At 29.5% G+C, this 27,957-nt stretch overlaps 1 protein-coding gene and 1 long non-coding RNA gene across 2 annotated transcripts in view; one reads left to right on the forward strand and one right to left on the reverse strand.

Annotated features, from left to right (window-relative positions):
• Positions 1-27,957, forward strand: part of LOC132939141 (uncharacterized) — a 251,436-nt gene that overhangs the window by 131,319 nt on the left and 92,160 nt on the right. The gene's annotated exons all lie outside the window — the stretch shown is intronic.
• On the reverse strand, positions 5,564-26,786 carry LOC132938963 (uncharacterized). The gene is made up of 3 exons (XR_009663942.1): positions 26,713-26,786; positions 5,831-5,866; positions 5,564-5,707 (listed from the first exon to the last, which is right to left on the reverse strand). It is a non-coding gene; the product is annotated as an uncharacterized LOC132938963 (long non-coding RNA).

Raw genomic sequence — 27,957 nt, forward strand, 5'->3', positions numbered from 1 at the left:
ATTACCTACATCAGGTTGTTTCATTAATTACATAAGAAATCATGGGTAGAAAGAATACCAATCCTGTTGGCCGTTTATTTTTCACTTTTAAAAATGAAACAAATGAGTCCAAATGTACTGTTGAAGGATGTATAAAACCTATTTTACAAAATCACTCCTATTGAAATATTGCTCTTATTTTTATCAAAAATTAAAAATCATATTAAGTATTTAACTATTTAAGTATAATAAAACTATTTATAATTATAACTTAAAGTCTGCTTTAAATACGTTTTTAAAAATGTAGAAACTAGCATACAAAACCGAAATCAAAACCAAAATTTCCCATATCGATATTGAAAAATTGAAACCGAAACCGAAATTTCCTAATACCGGTATTGGAAAGTTGAAACCGAAACCGAAATTTTGTAATACCGGTATTGAAAAATTGATACCGAAATCGAAAAAATTAGAAACCGGTATCCAAAATCGAAACCGAAACCGAAATTTTGTAATACCGGTATTGAAAAATTGAAACCGAAATCGAAAAAATTAGAAACCGGTATCCAAAATCGAAACCGAAATCGAAATTTTTTCAATCGGTTTCAAGCCCTGCAAAATACGCCATAGCGAAGGCATATTATCATGCTGACTCAAAATCAACGGTAGCTTTTCTCATAGACGTAATATTACAATTCGGGGCGATAGGGGAAGTACATTCATATAGGGGGTTACACTTTACAAATAAATTAGTAAAAGACTTATTAAAAGCACTGAATATACAAAATACTAACTCAATAGCTTACCGCCCCCAGAGTTAATGACAAACCGAAAAGTTTAATGGTACTTTAATAGACATGATTAGTCATTTTGTACAAGAAAAAACAAATTGTTGGAATCAATACTTAAAATACGTACTTTTCAGATATAACACATCGGTCAATGAAACAACGAATCAGTCTCCATTTTATCTATTGCATGGTTATCATCCAAAATCAATTTTCGATTATAATATAATTAGCACAGATACAGCACCAGAAATTTTAAACGAATTAGAAAAATTAAATAACATAAGAGGCGAGTTACCAAAATTACTGGAAGAAAAGTTTCTAAAAAATAAAAATATTATGATTTACGCAAAAAACAAATCCGATTTGTAGTAGGAGAAAAAGTATTAGTAAAGATAGAAAATAAAGGGTCAAAATTTGCATACAGATACGGGGGGCCATTCAAAATTGTACGACAAATATTAGATGTTACATATATAGTGGAAATAACTAAGAATGGACAGTTAATTAACGACTATAAACACGTTAGTCAACTAAAAAAATTTAAAAATCGAGAAAATAAATAAATAATATAGGTAAAAAACGGTTAAGCGCATTATATTTCTATTTTAATTTTTATTTATTGCATATTTATATAAATATAAATTTTAGATGTGTAGTAATTAGTATAAGATAGATAATATATAACCACACGAGTGTTTAAAATATAAGGAGATTGCACTTGTTACATTAATGATACTTTTTTTATTATTTTTTTTTTTTGTTGTCACCTGAAATTTAATATACAAAAAGTCACACTGCAGCATAATTTTAAATATGTCACTACTTATGACGATAAAATATCAAATTAACATTTGGTTCGATATTTACTATAAATAAAAAATGCAAACAAAAAAAAAAACACAGCAAAAAACATACTACTGATTACGGGGGCAATTTAATAGTAGGTATGCAAGAATCAGTCTTAATAACGAACAGGAAAGAAACAGTCATACAACGAAGTATCAAAACTACATTATATACAAACGCCACAGAACAATCACACTTTGGTGAGTAAAAAACAATCATAAAATATACTAGTATATTCATCTATTTATTTATTCAGGGACTTATTTAAGTACTTATCGATTTTTGTTACGATTAAACATGTATCACTTACCAGAGAAGGTTAAAACCATTAATATGAGATTAATAATAATTACATTTATGGGTTTTGGGATAACTAAAGGAAATCCGAATTTCTTTGAGAATAAACAATTCACTACTAACCCAGGTATCTATTTCGAAAATATATCTCCACTACACATAGCTATTTCTCAATGGAATTTCTTAACGTTTTATAATATTTCGAATTATGAAATTAGTTATGAGTTCATAAATATATATTTTAACAGATGTAAATGAATTTGCCAAAAATTTGAAAATAAATCAACAGATATAAATGATATATGTATACATTTTAAAAAAATTAACGCAGTATTACTAGACAAAATTAATGATGAAAGAGACACACTACAACAATATTTAAATATGGATAAAAAATATAACGTAAGCTCTAATGGCTATAGAACAAAAAGAAGCTCATTTTTTGGGGGGATTGGAAAATTACAACGAGCCCTATTCGGAGTTTTGACTGAAGAAGAAGGGGAAGAATACCAAAATAAAATTAGACTTTTAGATGAAAAACAATTAAAAACACTTTTAATTCAGAAAGATCAAATCAAAATTTTCGAAAGTACCCTAGATTCAGTGACAAAAATTTCGCTAGATTTTACTAAAATTAAAGATAATTTGAATGACTATATCAATAAAATAAATTATGAAATAAGTAATCAAAAAGAAGAATTAAAAGTTATAAATATAAAAGAATACATTATGATATATAACTCGGTATACCGTGAACTAATCAACCAGTTTTCAAAAGACACTTCAATTTTATTAAACACAGTTATAACAGCCCACAGAGGACAGATAAGTCCACAAATATTAAAACCAAACGAGTTATTGGACCACTTTAAAGATGCAAAAGCGAATTTACCTTCAAACTTAAATATGCCAATGGAAATAAACATCAAAAATTACTTTGATTTTATGAAAATTATAGAGTTAAATATATGTTATCAGAATCACTTAATTACCTATTCAATAAACGTACCATTAATAGAAAATCTAAATTTTAATTTATATTGTATCATCAGCTTACCGGTACATGTCAATAAGAATAATTTTATTTGTATACAATCCTCTGAAGAATATTTAGTCGTAGAAAATAATAAACAATATTATACATTTTTTTCTCAAGATCAAGTAGACAAGTGTAAATCTATTAAAATAAATACGATTTGCAGTGTAAGTACCCCGTTGTCTAGTGCAATCAAACCAAATTGTGAATTCCAAATGTTTAAAAGGGTAACACTATACCATCCAACTGTGAGGTTAAGACGATTACCATGGTCCACGATATTTGGAAATAGTAATTAGTTGTGGAGAAGAAGCAGAAAACACGATTATTAACCAAACAGGCCTATTATCCCTAAAAACAAATTGCAAAGCGTTTAAAAAAAACACCCTCATCATTTCAAAATATAAGAACCAAAGTAATTTTTCAAAAGACTACTTACCTCCTTTCCACCTACCTAACTTTACCGAAAACTTAAATAATATAATCATGAAACAAAATGTACCATATGATAATGTAGATACTATTGAAATACCTAGAAAATTCAATGACTTAAAAGTTCACGCTAAATCACTATCAATTTTAAATCAAGAAATGGAAAATCTTTTAAAAGACAGTATTAAAGAAAAAACTGCAAATATTCACTCTTTTGTAATTACTACCTTAACAATTATAATAATAGTGGCAATATTATATAAAATAATAAAATACGTAATAAATATCAATAAAAAAACAAACAACAAAACTGATGATAAACTCAAAGTAGTTTACCAGGTGGATAAGAATAAATTACAAAATTATAATAATATTACAGTTGAAGAAGTAAACTAAACATAATTTACCTTCACTAATCAAATTAATACAATTCAGGTCATTATCCCAGGTAAAAAAAAACATAAATAATAATACGAAAACTACACAACAATTCAAAATAAGATAACAAAAAATAAATATAGTACGTGATAATTGGTAGACAAAAATATTTATAATAAAAAACGATTCTAATTAGCTGTGGTTAATAATCAACTATTGTGTAAGGATATTTTTATAATGTTAACCTAAAAGTCAAGTGTCAGATACCTACCTACAGGAGATGTCAAATACCAGTATAGTGGGGCTAACCTACCTAAGTTAACCAACAGTATTCAAATTATATAATTAAATATAGATTAAGGTTATTGTATTAACTATGGGATAAATGTTTATTTCTTTTATTTTTATTTATTTTTATTTATTATTGTATTAAATGATTTTGGGTATTTATATCATCAGACATACACATATTGTCGATTATAACTATTAAATAGAAAAATTAATAAATAACAAAATAAAAAAATAGTTATAATCAAATGTATAGAGTGTAAGACAAACACTATTTGGATAAATAAAAGTATAATTGGCCTCTGGCATAGTAGAAATACTTGCAAGCAAATACTTACAATACACAAATAGTCTGCACTTGTTAATAAAGAAATATTGTTTGGTAGGGGTATCCAGTTAAAATAAAGTTTAATAATGATAGTTGACAATATGGGAAATATTAGTTAAGAATACAGATAGTAGAGTTTACTAAAGTATAATATATAAGATGTGAAAAATAAAATGTATTGTTTTAAAATATAATGAAAAAATGTAAGTTTTCAAACATATCAACTAACCAATCCATGAAGAAGCATTGTTCAATCACAAAAAACTTCAATCAACAGTTCACCTTCACCATATTCAATCAATCCAGTCGGACAAGGGATAAAAAAATGTTTATATTCAAAATTTCTTATGTATTTTTTTTTTTTTCTAAAGGGAGGGGGTAATGTAACAATTATAAATATAAATATGTTACATGACACCTATGTATATAATACGAACTCTACCGTATGTACGATTAACTGCTGACCGATACATTAATATTAAAACACACACACATAATTGTAAGGCCTATGGCCAACACACACAATGTATTAGTAATTTAGTTCGTTGTGCACCTTAGACCTCAATACACACTACGATTACCGGACTCCGTATGGCTACGATACAGTATTACAGTTACATAGTATAATAGAACATAGTTGATATATTTGTGAGTATTAATATTTGTAAGTGTTTAGTAGACAATAAAACATAATTATAACTGAAAAGGAATCCTAGTAATTTAAATATATTTAAGATCCTGATATCAACATATCCTGCCCCTGGCTACGGTATTTATATCTAAAGGATCCCACGATTCTCCGTGGATATCTTATATTTAACTGGTCGTTCCCCCGACCACGTTACAGTAGGTAGTACAAAAAAATATTAGAAATGTTAAAATATAATCTTTAGGTATACTTAATAACTCTTAAAATCAGAATTTGAGTATAACATATACTAATTTAAGGAAAGAATGGGAGTAAACATGCTTAAAAAATCTCCTTGTATTATACCTATAATATAAGTACTTTATAGTAGGCAAGTACCTACCATTATTGATATAAGGTATATATTGTATTATATTCGTCGAAAACATCGTGTTTAATTTAGTATAAGTTACTTTAATTGTATAATATATTTATTATTATAATCAAGTTAATAGGTATACCTACATAATAATATAATATAATATTGTGTTATACAATTTTGTTTATATTTATCTTATAATGATTAAACAAAATATTTAAAATAAATTATTATTTAGCTTCAAAAATTTTCTTAAGAAATGGGCCGTAATGCTGATCCTTAATATTATGTTTACAGAATGTTACAACATTAACTTCGGCATTTTCTGCAACATAAATTATTATTAGATTTGTTGAGTGTGTATATTAGATAATGTATGGTAACATAGTTACTATATTATAATATTATTTATATTCAAATTTTAATATACTCTATAATACACACATACTTTCATTGATAAATGATATGTAACTTTTCACTACATCTGTAAAAATAAATCACTTTGTGTAAATTTCAGTATACTTATCTCATGTAAATAAATATGACTGTTGCTTAAAATGTTAAATAATCAATAAATTCAACAAATTGATCGTCAGATAAACAATTTTGATTGAATTTCAACATTTGTTTGAATTTTATGTACAGGACTTGTATATTACAAAATATATACTATGTACGTATATTTTTTAGCAGTGTTGTGCATTATCCATATACAATTTTTTATTCAATTATCTGTTATTAGGTATCTGAGAATTTCAAAGTTATCTATGCACAACTCTGCTTTTTAGTAATCACGCATCAATAAAATTATGATAAAAAAGGTGGGTAAGTAGATGTCGGTCTGCTGTACAGTAGGTTACAAGTGGGTCACTGTTTGATGGATGGTAACAAATTTGAATTCAATGATATAATACCATTAGATACGAAGAACGATTCTGAGTGGTGACGGTTTGTCAATTTGGATATATTATATTGTATTTATATTGTAATTACTTATTACTTATTAATACGGTAGCCGGTAAGTTGAATTAGTATTATAAAATTACAATAAAATAACTAAAATTTTTATTCTTGGTTATTAATTATGTAATTCCCTTCAAATGTTAACAAAAAATAACTATAAAAAAACTGCAATTTATATTTTAGATTCTGAGCGAAGCGATAAATGTATTGATTTTACAATGATGTGTGTTTTTTTTTTATTTTTTATTCTTTTTTTTTTTTTTTTTTTGTGTGTCATCATCTTTTAGGACAGTAAAAGTGCTTGGATTTTCTTCAATAGTAATTTTTCTGATAGGAAAGTTAATCTAGTTGGTACTTTGGGGGGTCAAAAGTAAACATTTCCCAGTAGTTTTCACAAGCGACGTGAAAAACAAAAGAAAAATTAAGGAAAAACGGGAATTTTTACGCAAAATCTGTTTTCGAGAAAATCGATTTGGGTTTTTGGTGTAACTCTAAAACAAATGACCGTAGGTACATGAAATTTTGACTGAATGTTTATATTAGCATTTTCTATACACCATAAAGTTTACAAAATATTTTGACTCTTTTTGAGCTGTTTACGGCCATTGTCAGTTTTCAATTTTTTTAGTTTTTTTTTCTATAAATATCAATAAAATGTTATCTGTTGAGTAAAAAAGCTTGAAAATTTAATAGAAGGCTCCTAGGTTATTGTTTCAAAGGCAGATGAAAAAAATTAAAAATCCTTTGTCACAGTTTTTATTTATAAGCATTTAAAGTTCAAATTTTGACAAAATACGGAAAAATCACGAAAAATAGCAAATTATTTTGAGTTGAGAATTCATAAAAATTTTTCTTTTTAAGCCTAAGATTTGAAAATGTAATATAAGATTACTCATAAGTTTGTCTACCTTTATCAAAAAAAAAAATGTCTAGAAGAAACTTAAATTACATTTTTATGAGCGCCTGAAATTTATATTTTTACAACATTTGATATTTACTCGATTTCTCATGTAACAATTTTCTTATTTTATTGTAATTAAAAAACGAATGACTGTAGATACTTGAAAATTTCACTGAATGTTTATATTAGCATTTTCTATACACCATAAAATGTTGAAAATATTTTGACTCTTTTTGAGCTGTTTAGGACATTGTCAGTTCTCAATTTTTTTAGTTTTTTTTTCTATAAATATCAATAAATTTTTATTTGTTGGGTAAAAAAGCGTGAAAATTTAATATAAGGCTCCTGATATATCGTTCTAATAGCAGTTGAAAAATATTAAAAATACATAGGCACAATTATTTTTTATAAGCATTTAAAGTTCAAATTTTGACAACATTTATCAAATTTATAATTTATTAATTATTTTGTGGTTAAAAATAAATAAATTTTTAACTTTTATGGTTAAGGATTGAAAATTTAAAACAAGGCTCCACGTAAATAGCTTATATATAAATTACTTTATCCACAATAATATCATCTCTGTAGTCGGTTAGGACAGGTGCAATGACCACGGAGCTCACATGAGTTGGCTAAACCTTAATGACTAAGCTTAAACTATTGAAGTCTTGACGTGGACCCGGACAGCCTGCCCACATTGGAGACACCCGTTGAATGCGGATTCCGAAGACCTGGGCGGCCTCTCACACACTACGGCGAGTGCTGGTGGACTTACGCGGGAGTAGCTGGCACTTGGTGACGGTGAGGCGCACAGCGGGCGTACAAGCCGTCGGATCAGGTGACCCACGGATGGCAATAGTATAGTTAAAATATATAAATTTATAACTCATGGTTTGAATGATAATAATTGGCCGTTTATTTTAAACAATAATAATGAGCAGGTGCAGTGACGGATTTCAGTAGCGTCGCACGTAACACCGCAGTAATAATAATAATTTGGTTGATCACAATGATCAGACAGTCCGATTGTACAGATCGAAATTAACAATATATATAGTTGATGCTTGGTGTGTACCAATAAATACGTACACCCGACAAGATTGTAACAAACACTACGATAACATTAACAAAAAGAACGCTGCAATAGCGGAACAATACTAAGAATTTTACGAGAGAAAAGAAAAGCAATAATACAAAAGTTATGACAACAAGGGCGTTGGCCGCAATAAATGATAATAAGAAAAACACAATAAAGATTAAGATAATACAACTAAAACGAAGACAATAAATATGGTGATTCTAATAATCAATAATAATAATAATACACAAGGAATATATAATAGGGTGAAGAGATGAGTGGAAGGTGGGACTGACCGATAAGACACTCGTGCCGTCGTGCTCATTAGCATATCACTGATGGTCATTGTCAGCGCCAACATCACCGCCCACTTCGAAGGAACTTCAACAAGAAGGCACTGGACACAACTTGACAGCTGGCCGAGTTAGAACTCTAGACGACGTGTGGACAGTAGCAACTCGTGACACCCCGTCTGCACCAGGGTGGAGGTCCGTGATACGTCCGTATCGCCAATACAGCGGATGCGATGGTTCCTTTATTAGGACAAGGTCTCCAACATTCAACTGCTTTCCATCATCAGACCATTTTGTTCGCAGCTGGAGAGTAGACAAATATTCATTTTTCCATCAGAAGTACCGGTGGAGATCAGTAACTAAGCGCCAACGTTGCATTTTTGAGAGTGGTACGTTTTCCAAACAAGGGTCCGGAAGAGATGTAGATGGTTCCAGCGTTAAAAAATGGCTTGGCCTCAAAGCTTCTAAATCTTTGGGATCATTGCTAAGGGCACACAAAGGCCGTGAATTTAGAGTGGCTTCAATTTTTGTCAACAAAGTGATCAGTTCTTCACTTGTGAGCCTATGGGTTCCAATGGATCGAAAAGTTAACGACTTAGTCGACTTTACTCCAGCTTCCCAGAGTCCTTCAAAGTGAGGAGAAGACGGAGGATTGAAAACCCAAGTAATTTGGTCCTTGGACAAATGATTTCGTACACTGTGTTGATAGGTTTCTGATGCGATAAAGTTATGTAGCGGGTTTAAAAGATTCACGGCACCAACGAAATTAGTACCACAATCACTATGGATCTCTTTGATTGGTCCACGACGAGCAGCAAAACGAGTGAACGCTAGGAGGAAAGTTTCCGTTGACAGGTCAGAACTGAGCTCTATGTGCAATGCCTTGGTTACGGTATAGACGAATAAACAAATGTAGGCAGAGCTCCTGGATGATGCGCGACCAGGGATCCTTTGATAGATATCGGGCCAGCATAATCAACGCCTGAGATAGCAAATGGTTTTATCTGTTGTACTCTGTATTTAGGAAGAGCATTTTTGGTTGAACCATTTGAGGTCTAGTGCGAAAGCATGGAATACATAATCGCAGCCAGGACCTAATAGCCTGCCTCCCTGACAGTATCCAAAACTCACGTTGTAAATGTGATTGGAGGGTCATGGCTCCTGGATGGCTTAATGCACAATGGTTGTGATCAATTATTAGATCAGTTAAACGATGACGGGACGGCAACAAAGCAGGATGTTTGTGAACGTATGGAATTTCAGCGTTGCGAAGCCGACCGCGCACTCTGAGAACACCAACTGGGTCAAGAAACAGGTCTAAACGTCGGAGAGATTTTGAGCAAGGAAGACCGTTTGACAGAGCTGCAATTTCGACGGCAAACGTTTGACGTTGGACTAAGTAGACCAAGGCAGAGAGAGCACGAGTGATCTCTGTCACATTTATAATGTTGCTAATTGGGGCGTCAGAACGGGGCTTGGAAAAACGAAAACAGTAAGCGATTACGCGAAGGATCTTCTGCAGAGATGACATGTGATTTAACAAATCGATTATCGGAATGTCTACACTGACGGTGAGCACAGTAGGTACTCGAGCTTCCCTTGAGGGGGGCCCAGTGAAATCTTCAAGTTAGGTTAACAGTAATTTTGGCCATTTGTCTGGAGGACTCAGTAAAAATGATGGACCAGTCCACCACAGTGAGTGGTTGAGGAGCTCGGAAGGAAACAATCCGCGCGATGCGCAATCGACTGGATTCTCCTTCGTGAGAACATGGCGCCAAATTGCAGGTGTGGTTAAATCGTGGATCAGACTGGTTCAATTCACGATGAATGTGGCCCATCGATGAGGGGAAGACCTAATCCAAACGAGAGCTGTGGTGGAATCAGTCCAGGCGTGGAGTTTGTCAATAGTTATGCGATTAGTGTAGGAGTCAGCAACCAATCGGAGGAGTTTCGAAGCCAATACGGCACCACACAGTTCCAGACGGGGAATTGTGGACCGCTTGAGAGGGGCTACTTTTGACTTTCCTGTTATGAGATGACAATACACTGACGTGACTGTCTCTACACGGAGATACACTGCCGCGGCATAACCTTTTTCAGAGCTATCAGAAAAGGCATGGAGTTGTACAGAAATAGCATGAGTAGTATATATGTACCAGTCCTGGCACAGTCCATATTATATCAATAAAAGATCACAAAGAAAACAATGTGCAAAAAGATCAGAAAATCTAAATGCAATAATAATTAAAATATTTTTCGCAAAACTTATGAAATGCAATAATAATTAAAATATTTTTCGCAAAACTTAATTATTAAAAATAAAAATCGAAATGCAATAATAATTAAAATATTTTTCGCAAAACTTATGTTATTAATAATTAAAAATTGAAATGCCATGATCCCCCAAAATATTTTTAAGAAAATCGAAATGCAATAATAATTAAAATATTTTTCGCAAAACTTATGTTATTAATAATTGAAAATTGAAATGCCATGATCCCCCCAAAATATTTTTTCACAAATCTAATTGCAATAATAATTAAAATATTTTTTGCAAAATCACCCCAAAATATTTTTCCCAAAACATATGAAATGTAATAATAATTAAAATATATTTTAATATAATTGTTCTATCAAAAATAAAAATCGAAATAGCATATTTAATTGCAAAAAAGAAATTGAAAAAATTAATTTAAGTAATTATTATTGCATTTAAACTATCCTAAACAATATTTTTTTTGTGTAAAATTTTGCTTTAGATTTTAAAAGTTATACAATTTTTTTTTAAAAAAAAAACAGAAATTTAAATTATGTGTTGAGGTGTTTCGAATGTTGAGTTGCTGAGCCAATGAAATAGATGTTGTGAGATGTCTTGAAAGTTGAGTTGTAGTGAATGTTGAACTGTTGATCTAATGCCATAGATTTTATGTTGAGGTGTTGAAAAGTGTTTGAGTTGTAGAAACATAGATTTTGCGATTTGATGTTAATATCTCAGAAGTTAGGATTGCTGGAAAACTTGAACATTGCTTGTAAAATATATTAGTGATAAATAATATTATTCATTAACATGTTCCTGAAAATATATTACATTATTGGATGTTATATTACAATTTGCTAGATACAAAAAAAGAAATTGAGTTTGAATATTTTTTATATTTAAATGAATCTGTAATGCCTTCAATAAATAATAATTTGGAATCTAATCTAGTAAAAACTCCATCTAGCCAAGATTTGTGTGATGGATTAGTGAGTAGATTAAATAAGATATTTACTTATGACAACAGAACTATAAAAATTGTAGGAACTGTAGATCAACCTTGGTTTAGAGCAAAGGATGTTTTAACAATTTTAGGATATGAAGATATATCTACTAAAAAAAAATTACAAAGAATATCATCTATTTTTAAAAAATATTTAAATGAAATCATAAAGGCGGGAGTCACGGTGACTCCCACCTCTTTAGGATATAATGAAGGCAAGGAAATTTATATAAATGAGCCTGGACTGTATTCTTTAGTTATGAATTCAAGATTAAAATTAAAAACTGCTGAACATTTTCAAATGTATGTATATACTGAATTAATACCAAGTATTCGTAAAATAAATCAAAGAAGATATGAAAACGAGATAAGCAGCAGAGACAATAAAATAGATACTTTAGTATTAAAAAACACAAATATAATACATCGTTTAGAGTCTATTGAAATAAGTCAATTTCAAACACAAACTAAATTAGATGATATACATTCCAAACTTAATGACACAAACTATAAACTTGACAAAGCTTTACCTGATCGAAATGTTGATCCAGTTGATAAAGAATTAAAACATCAATATATACTTTTTAAAAATAAATTAATAGATAACGAATACATGTTTTTGAGAGGTCAGGATAAATATATAAGAAATAAAATTAATTTTTACAAGAACAATTTTGATATTATTATAGAACCAAGAAAAAATCCTAACCCTATAGATTTAGTAAACAGACTTAAGGAAAAAATATCACTTATAAATAAAAGTAATTATTCTTATGTTGTAGGTAATTTTAAGTGTTCAGGCGAGTACAAAATATTATCTAATACCAAAAAATGCAAGAAGATTTTAAATTTAAAAAAAGAAAATTCTAAAATATTATATCGAATAAATAAAATAACATTATTAGATTATTCAGAAAAAATGTTTTTAAAATTAATAAATGAATTAGATAACGAAAAATATAATGTTTAAATTGATATTCCATATTTTATTTTATTGCCTTAAATATAACTATTTGATGATTCTAATAATGCCACATTATTAAAACCGATTTTATAGAATTAAAAGATGGAATGTTTTAAAATAAAAAATATAGAATTTTTAAAATGTTTGGAAAAAATCAACAGATTAAGAGACATAGATTTATATAAATTTATAGAGAAATTAATATATGGTGAACTAAGTCAAAATGAAATGGAAATGTATAAAGATTCTATTAGGAAATTAGGTGTTGATGAATTTTTAAAATATATTATAAAAAATTCCATCCAACCTAAGTGTACACATTCATCGTTGAAAGTTAAAAGATTCCATATTACATCCCTTATGTTGGAGAATTATGTATTATTTATTGAAGAAAGTCAACAGTTTTTAAATGATTTGAAGTTAAAAGTTTTATTAAAAATTATTCCAAATAAAAATATCATTGTTAAGAACGGAGAAATTGTGAATATTATTTTAAATGACTAACCAGTATTCTGTGACATTCGTTGTATTAATTATAATAATATTCATGAATAAAGAAAATTGAATAAAGAAATTGAGTTTGTAATTGGAAAATATTATAGAATATGAAATAGATATGGATTTCAAAAATAAAGACATTCTTAATGAATACAAAAATTATCATCCCTGGGATCAAACTATACCGTACGATTTTTCAAAAAAATTATTTTATTTTCAAAATCCCATACAATATTCAAATTCAACCTACATGCCTTTGGAAGATTATGTTTATAATAAAATCACAGATTTACCAGATTTCAAGAAAGAATACTATATGACTAAAATAAAAAATATTAATGCTCATCTAGCTGTTTTAGATAGACAAATTGAAGACGATTCCATAAGACATTGTGGTGAAGTTTTTGATGCTATGGAGCTTGAAATATCTCTAATAATTTAAATATTATAATTTTATAATTCTAATAATGTTGCATTATTAAAACTTGGATTACACTGTTCAAATTAATGGAACATATATTATTTTATTTACTGACTTATACATATATAACTATACGATAATTCTAATAATGTTACATTATTAAAATTAAATTTTATAGAATTTTATTGCAGGTGTTATCTCGTACATTCCGCAGATCTGTTCATTGAATGTCAGACACCATTTAAGTTGTTTTAGCTGAAAAATAAACTTATTATACAATTAGTAAAATTTATGTATTATAATATTTAAGAATTCAAGACGAATTGAAAGTCCATGTGCCGCTCAATGTCATTATATAATTATTATTCTGAATTAATTTATATATTAGTAAAAAATCTAAAATTTGTAAAATTTAAGGAATCGGAAATCATATTTAAATACCACATATCTTCCTTCGAATCTATTAAAACTATATATAGTGAAAAAATGAACTGTTGTTTTAGATAATGAATTTAAACTAGTTCTACCCGATAGAGGAATATAGATTACCTGAAAAAAGGTTACATTTCGCATTTGATTGCATTTGAAAAATTTTTATAATTTAATTGAATAATATTAACTTATTTTTAATGATCATATTCGTATCTTTTTATTTTTAAGACAATCCTACAATGAATTTAAAAAATCTAATATCTGAAATATTTTATATACAGTTGCATATATGTAATAATTAATTAATTTCAAAAGATGTTTTTCTTGAAAGTATAACCATATAATTAATACATTTAATACAAAATATCTCTGAAAGTCCACATTCCGCAAATATAATGATCTTAATAACGTTTACTCCTTAACATATACAGATACTCGTTTATAGAGTAGATATATTGAGTAACACTCCAGCACGCCTTTATCTTTTCCGTTTTATAGGAAAGTGGCAATAATTCGAAATCGTTATTAGTTATATTATATACCAGCACGTCTTATATTTTCGTTTATAGAATAAAGACAATAATTCAGGTTAATTACACTAACAAAATGTAGACATTCAAAAAACAATTTATATAAATATATATGTTTTTAACAAATATATTGTTTTTGTGTAGAATTTTTATACATTATACTGACATCGTAATAATATTAAAAATAAATTTATGTAGAAATAATATGTAGGTCAACAAATATTTCATTTTAATTATCTATGTGGTTTTATTTTAAAAACATATATGTTTTTAACAAATATATATTTTTTTTACTGAGGATATCCGTAGATATCGTGTGACGTAATATTCCGTCTATCGAATATTCTAGAACAATTTTATTAGTTATTAAATACGATCGACGAGCATAATTAATTCACACTCGCCGGCTGAACTGAAAAGTTGTTGGTCGCATCGCTGGCACTCTCCCTGAAATTTGTCATGCAATAGCGAATTGACGCTAAATCATGACAGACGTAGGGGGGAAGGAGTGTTACATCAAACGACCAACGGACTTGCTGTAACCACGGATGGAAATCCATCGCAGGATTATAGTAAGTATGTAAATATATTTTTATCGAAATATTTTAATAACCAAAATAATTATAATTTTATTAAAACAACTTTGTCGAAAACAGTTTGTAATCCTTGGATTACAAAAGGAATTATTGCTTCTATAAAAATACGTAATAAATTAATTAGAAAAAAACAATCTCTAGGATTGTTTTACAAATCAAAAATTAGGCATTATATCAAAATTTTACGTGAAAATCACTTTATAAAACAAATTAATATTATTCACAAAAAAAATCCTAAAATACAATGGGAATTACTCTGCAATTATTTAAAAATTAATAAGAAGAAAACTGTTATCGACATTGATTGTAATAAATTAAATAATCATTATGTAAATATAGGTCCTAAACTTGCTTCTAAAATACCTTCTGTGGAAGCCAAATTAAAAACTAAATGCAATTATTCTTTAAATTCTATTTTTTTCGAGCCAATTAGTCCAGATGAAATAATATCAAACATTTTTTCTCTTAAAAATAATATAGCTCCAGGTGCCGATAAAATTAGTGTAGAATTATTAAAATCCAAACATTCTATAATCTCTAAACCTTTATCGTGTATGTTTAATTCATTTGTAGAAAAAAATTATTTTCCGAGTGAATTTAAACACGCTGATATTGTTTCTATATATAAAAATATTGGATGCAAATTAGATCCCAATAATTATCGACCAATCTCTTTAATATCTAATATTGCAAAAATTTTAGAAAAATGCATCTATACTAGAATAACTAATTTCTTAAATAAAAATAATTTACTGTCTAGTTCACAATTTGGCTTTCGGGAAAGAAGAAGCACTGAAGACGCAATAACTATATTAATTTCACATATAAAAACAGATAAAAAATATAAGCTTGTTGTTTTCTTAGATCTAAAAAAAGCTTTTGATACTGTTGATCATAACTTATTGTTATTAAAATTGGAAAATATAGGCATAAGGGGAGTTGCATAGAAATTACTTAAGTCTTACTTGGAAAATCGAACATGTTGCACAAAATTAGGTAAAAAAAAATCTGTTAAAAAATTAATTACTTGTGGAGTTCCTCAAGGAACTTGTCTTGGACCTTTATTATTTATTATTTATATTAACAGTTTAACAAATATTAAATTAAACGGAAACTTAGTGCTTTTCGCGGACGATACTGCCTTAGTGGTAGATGCAGATAACCCGAAAGATCTATATCGAAAAACAAATAACGATCTTCTAAAAATTAAAAACTGGTTAATGGAAAATAAATTATCTCTAAATATCTCTAAAACGCAATTTATAGATTTTTCGGAAAAAATAGACAAAAACAACAATTTAACAATTCATAATTACCATTGTAAAAATACTTTTAATATTCCAAATATTTGTAATTGTCAGAATCTCGAAATTGTTGAGGAATATAAATATTTAGGTGTTATAATTGATCGTGAACTTACTTGGAAATTTCAATTATAACTATAACACCTAAATATTTATATTCCTCAACAATTTCGAGATTCTGACAATTACAAATATTTGGAATATTAAAAGTATTTTTACAATGGTAATTATGAATTGTTAAATTGTTGTTTTTGTCTATTTTTTCCGAAAAATCTATAAATTGCGTTTTAGAGATATTTAGAGATAATTTATTTTCCATTAACCAGTTTTTAATTTTTAGAAGATCGTTATTTGTTTTTCGATATAGATCTTTCGGGTTATCTGCATCTACCACTAAGGCAGTATCGTCCGCGAAAAGCACTAAGTTTCCGTTTAATTTAATATTTGTTAAACTGTTAATATAAATAATAAATAATAAAGGTCCAAGACAAGTTCCTTGAGGAACTCCACAAGTAATTAATTTTTTAACAGATTTTTTTTTACCTAATTTTGTGCAACATGTTCGATTTTCCAAGTAAGACTTAAGTAATTTGTATGCAACTCCCCTTATGCCTATATTTTCCAATTTTAATAACAATAAGTTATGATCAACAGTATCAAAAGCTTTTTTTAGATCTAAGAAAACAACAAGCTTATATTTTTTATCTGTTTTTATATGTGAAATTAATATAGTTATTGCGTCTTCAGTGCTTCTTCTTTCCCGAAAGCCAAATTGTGAACTAGACAGTAAATTATTTTTATTTAAGAAATTAGTTATTCTAGTATAGATGCATTTTTCTATTAATTTGAACAGTGTAATCCAAGTTTTAATAATGCAACATTATTAGAATTATAAAATTATAATATTTAAATTATTAGAGATATTTCAAGCTCCATAGCATCAAAAACTTCACCACAATGTCTTATGGAATCGTCTTCAATTTGTCTATCTAAAACAGCTAGATGAGCATTAATATTTTTTATTTTAGTCATATAGTATTCTTTCTTGAAATCTGGTAAATCTGTGATTTTATTATAAACATAATCTTCCAAAGGCATGTAGGTTGAATTTGAATATTGTATGGGATTTTGAAAATAAAATAATTTTTTTGAAAAATCGTACGGTATAGTTTGATCCCAGGGATGATAATTTTTGTATTCATTAAGAATGTCTTTATTTTTGAAATCCATATCTATTTCATATTCTATAATATTTTCCAATTACAAACTCAATTTCTTTATTCAATTTTCTTTATTCATGAATATTATTATAATTAATACAACGAATGTCACAGAATACTGGTTAGTCATTTAAAATAATATTCACAATTTCTCCGTTCTTAACAATGATATTTTTATTTGGAATAATTTTTAATAAAACTTTTAACTTCAAATCATTTAAAAACTGTTGACTTTCTTCAATAAATAATACATAATTCTCCAACATAAGGGATGTAATATGGAATCTTTTAACTTTCAACGATGAATGTGTACACTTAGGTTGGATGGAATTTTTTATAATATATTTTAAAAATTCATCAACACCTAATTTCCTAATAGAATCTTTATACATTTCCATTTCATTTTGACTTAGTTCACCATATATTAATTTCTCTATAAATTTATATAAATCTATGTCTCTTAATCTGTTGATTTTTTCCAAACATTTTAAAAATTCTATATTTTTTATTTTAAAACATTCCATCTTTTAATTCTATAAAATCGGTTTTAATAATGTGGCATTATTAGAATCATCAAATAGTTATATTTAAGGCAATAAAATAAAATATGGAATATCAATTTAAACATTATATTTTTCGTTATCTAATTCATTTATTAATTTTAAAAACATTTTTTCTGAATAATCTAATAATGTTATTTTATTTATTCGATATAATATTTTAGAATTTTCTTTTTTTAAATTTAAAATCTTCTTGCATTTTTTGGTATTAGATAATATTTTGTACTCGCCTGAACACTTAAAATTACCTACAACATAAGAATAATTACTTTTATTTATAAGTGATATTTTTTCCTTAAGTCTGTTTACTAAATCTATAGGGTTAGGATTTTTTCTTGGTTCTATAATAATATCAAAATTGTTCTTGTAAAAATTAATTTTATTTCTTATATATTTATCCTGACCTCTCAAAAACATGTATTCGTTATCTATTAATTTATTTTTAAAAAGTATATATTGATGTTTTAATTCTTTATCAACTGGATCAACATTTCGATCAGGTAAAGCTTTGTCAAGTTTATAGTTTGTGTCATTAAGTTTGGAATGTATATCATCTAATTTAGTTTGTGTTTGAAATTGACTTATTTCAATAGACTCTAAACGATGTATTATATTTGTGTTTTTTAATACTAAAGTATCTATTTTATTGTCTCTGCTGCTTATCTCGTTTTCATATCTTCTTTGATTTATTTTACGAATACTTGGTATTAATTCAGTATATACATACATTTGAAAATGTTCAGCAGTTTTTAATTTTAATCTTGAATTCATAACTAAAGAATACAGTCCAGGCTCATTTATATAAATTTCCTTGCCTTCATTATATCCTAAAGAGGTGGGAGTCACCGTGACTCCCGCCTTTATGATTTCATTTAAATATTTTTTAAAAATAGATGATATTCTTTGTAATTTTTTTTTAGTAGATATATCTTCATATCCTAAAATTGTTAAAACATCCTTTGCTCTAAACCAAGGTTGATCTACAGTTCCTACAATTTTTATAGTTCTGTTGTCATAAGTAAATATCTTATTTAATCTACTCACTAATCCATCACACAAATCTTGGCTAGATGGAGTTTTTACTAGATTAGATTCCAAATTATTATTTATTGAAGGCATTACAGATTCATTTAAATATAAAAAATATTCAAACTCAATTTCTTTTTTTGTATCTAGCAAATTGTAATATAACATCCAATAATGTAATATATTTTCAGGAACATGTTAATGAATAATATTATTTATCACTAATATATTTTACAAGCAATGTTCAAGTTTTCCAGCAATCCTAACTTCTGAGATATTAACATCAAATCGCAAAATCTATGTTTCTACAACTCAAACACTTTTCAACACCTCAACATAAAATCTATGGCATTAGATCAACAGTTCAACATTCACTACAACTCAACTTTCAAGACATCTCACAACATCTATTTCATTGGCTCAGCAACTCAACATTCGAAACACCTCAACACATAATTTAAATTTCTGTTTTTTTTTTAAAAAAAAATTGTATAACTTTTAAAATCTAAAGCAAAATTTTACACAAAAAAAATATTGTTTAGGATAGTTTAAATGCAATAATAATTACTTAAATTAATTTTTTCAATTTCTTTTTTGCAATTAAATATGCTATTTCGATTTTTATTTTTGATAGAACAATTATATTAAAATATATTTTAATTATTATTACATTTCATATGTTTTGGGAAAAATATTTTGGGGTGATTTTGCAAAAAATATTTTAATTATTATTGCAATTAGATTTGTGAAAAAATATTTTGGGGGGATCATGGCATTTCAATTTTCAATTATTAATAACATAAGTTTTGCGAAAAATATTTTAATTATTATTGCATTTCGATTTTCTTAAAAATATTTTGGGGGATCATGGCATTTCAATTTTTAATTATTAATAACATAAGTTTTGCGAAAAATATTTTAATTATTATTGCATTTCGATTTTTATTTTTAATAATTAAGTTTTGCGAAAAATATTTTAATTATTATTGCATTTCATAAGTTTTGCGAAAAATATTTTAATTATTATTGCATTTAGATTTTCTGATCTTTTTGCACATTGTTTTCTTTGTGATCTTTTATTGATATAATATGGACTGTGCCAGGACTGGTACATATATACTACTAGCATGATCATAGGTAATACGACGAGGAATACTAATGGTTTCAATTAGCTGCAGTTCAGACTGATATCGGGCCCATAGGGAGGCAATGTCAGAGGGAACTGGGTCATCCCAGTTGATACCGGAGGTCCACAGCTGTTGTATGACGTGTTTTGTGAAAAAGGTCATGGGTGACAACAGTCCTAACGGATCAAACACACGAACAATGTCGGACAGAACAGATCGTTTTGTCGGTTGAGTCATCGATGGCTGAGCTTTAAAGGAAAAAGTGTCAGCAGATGGGTCCCATTTTAACCCTAATACTTTCAAATCAGAGAGTTCGTCACTGTCGAACAAGACTGAGACGGACATTGCACGAGATTCTGGTGGGACCATTTGTAGAAGTTGTACATTGTTGCTGGCCCACTTGCGGAGCTCAAATTGAGCGAGTGCACAAAGGTTTATCAATTGGTCTTGACAGTTGAGAGCGTCTTCTTCTGAGTTTGCACCAGTTAAAATATCGTCGACAAAAGTGTCATTGAGTAAAACGTCAGCGGCTACCGGCCACTTAGCACCGTCCAGTGTAGCAAGATGACGAATAGTTCGCAGAGCTTGAAAAGGTGCTGCTGACGTTCCATACGTAACTGTACAGAACCGATATTCATCAATTGGAGACGAGGGTGAAAATCTCCACAGGATTCTCAAATAGTCTCGATCTGAAGGTTGAACTAGGATTTGGCGGTACATCTGTTTTATGTCAGCCATAAACAGGTACTTCCAGAGACGAGAGCGGAGCAATACAACTTGAATATCTGGTTGCAACTTTGGACCAGTATACATACTCTCATTCAGAGAGGCTCCGGTTGAAGTACGGGCTGAAGCATTGAATACAACATGCAATTTTGTTGTCTTGCTGTCAGGTGATGTGGTATATAGTAATTCAGTGTATTGTCACGTTCAGACACTGGCACAAGTTCCATGTGACCACTTGACAAGTAATCCTGCATAAAGTCTATGTACTGTTTTCGAAGATCAGGTTGCCGACTTAGTCGAATCTCAAGGGCCTTGTAGCGTTGATGAGCATGAGTCTTAGAATCACCTAACACAGGAGACGGTGTTCGAAACGGAAGTGTAACTATAAAACGACCTGAACTAAGACGAGAAAAGGTTGAGACGTAGATCTCTTCTGCAACTTTGTCATCGGGATCATCCAAAACCGCCGCGCAGATATTATAGAATTAGACAGGATAAAAAAACATGGGCTCATCTTAGACTCAACAATTCCTTGGGAAACAAAAACCCCCGTGCAGGACACAACAGTGGACGAAGAAAAGAGGGCAATCTACCAACCACGCGTCTTCACAATAAAGAACCAATAAAGCATTAGCAACTGGGTTGTCGTAGGTTTATGGTTCGATACCCAAGGAACCGTATGTTGTTTTCTCAGTTTCATAGCAGATCATAAGGAAAGGACATAATTTTCCACCGAGCGAGGACACTTTGAATTCCAACGTGTGCCATTCGGATTAAAAGGAGCACACGCCACATTCCAGAGACTGATGAATACAGTTTTAACAGGATTAAATGGATTAAAAACGTTTGTATATCTAGACGATATCATCATATACGCTTGAGATAATCCAGACCATACGAAGAAACTTCAAGAAGTTTTTGAAAGATTAAGGCAGTTCAACCTGAAACTTCAACCAACAAAATGTGAATTTATGAGGAAAGAAGTGAACTACTTAGGACATGTAATTACGGATCAGGGAGTGCGCCCAGACCCACAGCAAGTTCAATGTGTAATGGATTACCCAATCCCAAAAAACAGCAAGGATTTAAAAGCTTTCCTTGGCTTATCAGGATATTACAGAAGATTCATACCTGATTACGGGAAAATTGCGAAACCACTCACTTCGTTATTGAAAAAAGACGTTGAGTTTAAGTTGTCCGAATTATGTAAAAAGCTTTTGAAGATTTAAAAAATGTCCTCACTAATGAACCTCTGTTGCAATACCCCCATTTTAACCAAACATTCAACCTCACATGTGACGCTAGCAATTACGCAATAGGATGTGTGTTATCACAAGGCCCAATTGGAAAAGACCTCCCAATCGCATATGCCTCACGAACATTGAATAAGGCGGATAAAGACTATAGCACAACAGAAAAGGAATTGTGCGCCATAATCTGGGGAGTTAAACAATTTCGACCCTATTTATTGGGCCAGGAGTTCAACATTATCACTGATCACCGAGCATTAACTTGGCTTTTCAATGTCAAGGATCCTTGGTCACGATTAACCCGATGGAGGCTTAAGCTAGAAGAATACCAGTATCAGATTCAATATAAGCCAGGATGTATCAATACAAATGCCGATGCATTGAGCAGAATCAGAGTCACAACTAGAGCACAAACATTGAGAAATGAACAAATCCCAGAATCTTCAGAGAATACAGAGTCTACAGAAATTCCGAAACCTACAAATACTACAGAATCTACAGAGTGTCCAAAATCTACAGACACTACAGAATTTTCCAAGACTTCAGAATCTTCAGACACTTTAGAATCATCAAATAAAACAGAATCATATCAGATATTTTTAAATTCAGATGACTCGCCTACGTCTAATGTTACTGAGATAACAGGTGACATCTTTAGTACATCATCCGACACCTCTCTGGCGCACTGTGTTTCCGCAGATCTAAAAATATCTAGAGGCATAGCCCTCCAATTTAGACGAAGATTTGGACAAATACAACAACTACGCCAACAAGAAAAATCACTTGAGGATGTTATATTTTTATGTGTAGAGGACTGAACAATTTTCTACTTAATAACGAAGTTACATATTTGGCAGAAACCAACCTATCAGTCAATATTTAACTGTTTACAAAGACTTAAGTTACTTTGTGAAAAAAAGCAAATCACTGAACTCGCTTGTCCTAGAATAGGATGCGGACTGGATGGACTCAAATGGGAGGGAATCCGCAAAATGCTTCGTTACATTTTTAAAAATACTACAATCTATGTAAGCGTCTATACTAAGGAGGAATTATCAGAAGATGAGAAACTCCGATTAATATCCGAATTCCATGATACACCACTAGGAGGTCATCAAGGAGTAACTAGGACTTTTAACAGAATATATGCCCAGTGTCACTGGAAGGGGATGAGGAAAAAAATCCGAGATTTTATTAAGAAATATCCTATACGTCGAAAAAACAAAATAGGGAATAAACCATTAAAAGAGCCTATGTTGATCACAACTACTTCTAGCCGACCATTCGAGAAGATATTTTTGGATGTAGTGGGACCTTTACCAAGATCCCATAAAGGGAATTCTTTTGTCCTGACGCTAATAGATGACTTAATGAAATTCGCATGGGCAGCTCCAATGGAAAATCTTGAAGCTAATACTGTAGCACATCATTTTGTAACGCAGTTCCTGTGTTTGCATGGTCTACCACAGAGCCAGCAATTACACATTTCAACAACACGGAAGGACTTTATTACAAATTTCTAGGCAAACTAAAAGTTACAGACTCCGACTGGAAGCTAGTAAATTTCCTTAATCTAGAATATTACACAATGAGATACCTAGCGTTATCCAGATTTTATAATACTACATCTCAACTCTGTAGTGAAATACGTCAGAAAATCGAAAATCCAGAAAATACACAAAGCTGCCGACAGTTTGCGCAAGCAACTGTTCCATACCTCCTTGAAATTGATCAAAATCACCATAATATTGTATCAACTATAGGAAACAATGATCAGTCTAAAAGTAGAACCCGTCGTGGACTTAGCAACGCCGTTAGTCGGGTGGCCAACGTACTATTCGGTAATGCTGAGAACATTGATTTCGGATTTATCTTCAACAAAATAACTCAATTAGTGAAAAGTTAAGTAAAATATATCAATTTAACATCGGAACAAACTCGAATCATTGAATTAACAACCAATGAACATAATAATACATTAAACCAGATATTAACAAACCAGCAAAAACTTGAACAGAACATTCAGCTACTAAGCGAATAAGCTAAGAAAAACGCAAAGGACATTGATCAAATAAAGATCAGAACAACGCTATTAGAACAAACTCTCTTCTTCGAAGTCCTACTGAATCAATAAACATATGAGACACAAAATCTTTTGGCAATAATTGATTCTGCCTTACATGGGAAATTACACACCAGTGTATTGCACACCCAGCGTTGGTTAACAGAACTTCAAGAAATTAAGGCAAACATCCCAATAGGGACGACTTTCCCACAGATTAAAACAGAATATAATTCTGATTTCATAAAAATTTCTGAAATTACAGTTTATCATAAAGGTCAATACCTTATATTTGTAACAAAAATCCCACTAGTACAAACCATTGATTTCAATGCCTATAAAGTAATTCCGTTACCTATTATATACGACAGTCAGAGCTTTATTTTAATTGACCCTAGTATGGAGATCATAGCAACCAGTTATGATACGCAAAAGTTTTTCACGTTGACAAATAAGCAATGGAAAATGTGTAGGGAGGAACAATCATATACACTTTGTAAAAATAGTCAACCGATCCATCATAAATCTAAGTCAAACATATGCGAAATTTCGCTCATGTCAAAACCACAGAACTTCCCCGATACTTGTAATATAAAATTTGTAACAACAAATGCATCTGTGTGGAACCGACTACCTCAGTCAAATTCTTGTTTATTCTACACACAATCTGATATAATAACAATATACTGCGAAAATCCAGCCAGAACATTTACTTTTGAGATTTATGGTGTAGGTCGATTGACTATTATCACAGCATGTAACATACACACGGATTAAACATTATTACTACCCTCTAATCACATAAGAGCAAACACTTATGCTGATTTAGTTCCTGAAAATTCTAAATTTAATGTAAAACACTCTTTTACAAAATTGTTAAATTCACTAATACCCCAAAGTATTATTAATGTACATATCATAAAAGATCTCACTGAATTCACACACAGCTTGCAAGAATTAAATACTTTAGAAAAACTACCCTCAGAACCTCCAAGTTGAATAATGATAGATGTACACATAGTAATATTATATATATTTATTAATTGTCTCATTATATTAAATACTTTCATTATATTCCAAGTTAGAAAGAATAATACGAAAATGTACAAGCCGGATCTTGCAGAAACCGAGCTTTCAGAAAATAATTGAACATTTAAGTTAATTTATGTGAAGGAAAATAGGGACTATTAAGCCCCCATGTTCCATTTAAGGGTAGGGGTGTTAAGAACCCCTGAATACTGTTAGTTATATTGTTCTATGATTCTAGTAGTATTAATGTAAATTGCTGTTTAATAATGTTTCTTAATATTGTAAACTGATACGTGTGTGACACAGGGGAGTAGGACTCCCTTCTCCATACGACTGGTCTAAGGAATTTGCTGAATAAACCCTTTTTGAACGGACGACCAGCTCGTATGCGGGGCTCGCACACGGAGCAGGCAGTGTAGTGTTGGTGTCACAACAGACCATTACAGACCATTTCAGAGCATTTCATATAATTAAACGTTATTACAATTCAATAAAGAATATTATTTTGAGCCAAAGTAATTTAAACTCGTTTTATTTTATTTGTGCGGAATCGCTAAGTGCGCGTCCATAACAATACACTCAATATTATAAACTATCACTTATACTTGTAAGACTACAGATCACTCACACATATATGATATAATGCAATAAACAGAGTTTTTTTTTCTTTTTTATCAATTTTTCTATTTTATATTAAATCTTTATTTTTTTTAAACCATCATACATTCTACCTAGTAGATATTTTATCTTTAAAGTTACTGTAATTATATTTATATATTTACGAACTATAATTTTATAATCTTAAAACATTCCTATGTATATCAATATTGACTATGTATACAGTGTATCTTGGCAACCCACATGGTGAGTAGTCCGCTTAATAAAGTTGTTATAAATTATGTATATATATATATGAGGGTTAAAACTTAAATGAGAGCGCGTATTTTTGTGAAATGGCATATTTTTTCCATTTTATATATAATTCATAATATATATTAGAAAATTTGTGTGGTGACAAATGCACGTAACTCTATGCAATGTAACTCAATAATTATAAATGGTCACAAAATTAAATTTAATGAATACGTACTGGCCGCCACTTTTTCTAAAAAAAAAAAAAAAATGATGATAGTAATAATAATTTGTAATTAATGTGATATTTAATATGGATCTACCGTAAAATATCAGAAACAGAAGAATAAAAATATACAAACACTGATCAAATGTTTAATTAAATAATCCAATTTGAAATCGATTGAATATAATATATGATGCAATGTTAGATTTGTTATAATTTAAGGACCCAGCACTTTTTATAGAAGTTGTATCTAAATAAGGTATTTCAACCAAATGGATTAGTAGCCAAATACTAAATAACACTCAATGAGTAACTATAAATATGATGATTATCATCATTATGTGAATTATGAAACAAAAATCACGTTAATTTATTTATAACATAAAACGAATTAAAAACAAATTAATAAATAAAATATGCACGTACGTCTATACTCTAAAAATAATACAATAAAAATAATATTTAATAAATAATATTATACCTCATGATTCACAGTCTAAGTCAAGTATTTTTTGTTTTACTTTAATTACTGCAGTAACTTATAAATAACCATAAATTGAATTTAAAAAAATAGATCAATATTTACGCAAACAACCGACTCCCGTAGATCATTGTAGATCACTGTGAAATTCTTTTTCAATATTTTGTAGATACAAGGACAATAATTATTAGGTATTCCCTATTAATAATTCTTAGGCAGTGATTATATTATAATTCCACTATCCAACACAATAAAACCTCTCTGATCTATCCATACAATAATTTACTATAATGCGTTCGAAGACATTTAAAACATAAATAAATTATTTTTGATGGCAACCTGCTGCTAAGTATAACAGTTTAGTCTTTATCAGACATGCAAATACAGCGTTGGACGCGTGTGGCCACACAGCCTAGCTAGTAGTGACTATTGTGCAATAAGCTGAATGCCTCTGCAAACCCTATACATTTTTCATCAGATCGACCTTAGCAACTGATAAGAATTAAGGTGTTTCAAGTGACTCATCTTAAAAATGTAAAGATTTCTGATTTGAAAAAGATATGTTAAGTTTGCATCTGTTCGAGCATATTATTTTCCATATTTTTTTGATATTTTGTAATAAATTCAATATTCAAAATTAAATATAAATTAAATAATATATATGCGTGAGTCCATGCTATGTATGAAGTCAGTGATCGGTGGAGAGTATACCTCCTACCCACACTAATGATAATTTACTACTAACAAACTGCATATGTTAATCTTCACAACTGATC

This window comes from Metopolophium dirhodum, chromosome 2 (genome assembly GCF_019925205.1).
Source record: "Metopolophium dirhodum isolate CAU chromosome 2, ASM1992520v1, whole genome shotgun sequence".
In the NCBI taxonomy this organism is placed as follows: Eukaryota; Metazoa; Arthropoda; class Insecta; order Hemiptera; family Aphididae; genus Metopolophium; species Metopolophium dirhodum.